This window comes from Pinus tabuliformis, chromosome 1_2 (assembly GCF_031772625.1).
Source record: "Pinus tabuliformis cultivar Carrire ecotype Pingquan chromosome 1_2, CPIR1, whole genome shotgun sequence".
Taxonomy (NCBI): domain Eukaryota; kingdom Viridiplantae; phylum Streptophyta; class Pinopsida; order Pinales; family Pinaceae; genus Pinus; species Pinus tabuliformis.
In genome coordinates, this window is record NC_142298.1 from 259,621,658 (window position 1) to 259,623,103 (window position 1,446).

The 1,446-nt window shown below is 35.9% G+C and overlaps 1 pseudogene; it reads right to left on the minus strand.

Moving 5' to 3' along the window:
- Positions 1-684: 684 nt before the first annotated feature.
- LOC149205350 (apoptosis inhibitor 5-like protein API5 pseudogene) lies at positions 685-1,209 on the minus strand (annotated as a pseudogene).
- Positions 1,210-1,446: the final 237 nt, after the last annotated feature.

The window sequence follows — 1,446 nt, forward strand, 5'->3', positions numbered from 1 at the left end:
ATAAGGGAATGCAAACCTAAAAAAGTTCCCTATCGACATCCGAATCATGAGGGTAGACAACTCAACCATGCTACATATCGGGACCATTCAGAACAGAAACAACAAATTGATGTTCCAGAGAACAATGAAGTAACCTCAATCCAGTCCTATGATGACAACTCATTACAAAATTCCAGTGATCAGAATATTACACAGAAGATTAATCTAGGATGGTCTGATCCTTTCTCAATGCGACAATTTTGTTTGTCACTTAGAGGATCATATAAACATGTATCGACAAAGATGACAGTTCCGAGACAGAAAGACATTCGAAGCTGAAAAAGAGATCAATCCTTTTTCATTATCAAGCTTTAAGGACGAAGGCTATGTTATGAATAAATATATAGGAAATAATGTAAATAATAATAATCGTAAATAATTATTAGTTAATCAATAATTAGGTTGAAGAGCCATGTCTAAATGCGACATGACTCCCCATGAAGAGACACTTGCTTGGTATATAAGCAAGCCTCTCATTCTCAATGTATCATCATTCTTATTCATACATTTAATGTATAATATTTGTATCCTCATTAATCTCTTTATATTCCAAGTCTTTTGGAGTAATTACTATGTAGAAGGAACTTTGTTTGCTTCAATTAACTGCACCAGTGACATCTTGCAAACTCTTCTTAATCAGATTAGTTACATGCATTCCTTTTCCTCTTGTGGTTTCAATAACTCAACTTTAAGGGGAAACACCTTGTCTTTGACAAAATTCAATACTCTCTCACGAATGTTCTCATCAGAACTCTCAATGTGCTTGAAGAGGGTTGTTAAGGATGCTTTATTTTCCTGCCTTAAAAAGGACATTAGCGCTTTCTGCACAACATCTCTCTCCAGGTTTTCCTCTGCTAAAAGGAGTTGTCCAAGCACATCAACAATCTTGGGGACATGCTCTGGTGTGTCCTTGCACAAAAGAGGAAGTCCATGAATTGCCTGCACTCTAATCCCCAACTCATCTTCTTTACACAAATTGAAATGTGCATTGATGGCTTCGGCTGAGAGACTTGGGAAATACTTGAAGAAGCATGGAATAACTTGTTCTGTTGGCTGCTTTGCCTTGCTACTTCCCTTTTTTGTTGCTATTATCCCAATGTAATCACTCTCATGCTTGGATTTTTCTTTGGCTTCATTGGGACACTCCCTGTATTCATAGAGTTTCTCCATGTCATTCGCGTCTTCATTTCTTTCAAATATATTTGGATGATTGTATACCTTTCTTAGTTACATAACAACATTGATGAGATCATCTCTATCTTCATGTGGATCTTCTTCATTATGATCAAGTTTATCTCCTCCATTATTAAATGTAATGTTTTGTGCATTATTCTCATCATTTTGATCTTGGTTTTCTTCCTCCTCTTTCCCATAATCCTTATCATCTTCCTTATTATCGATTTTTGC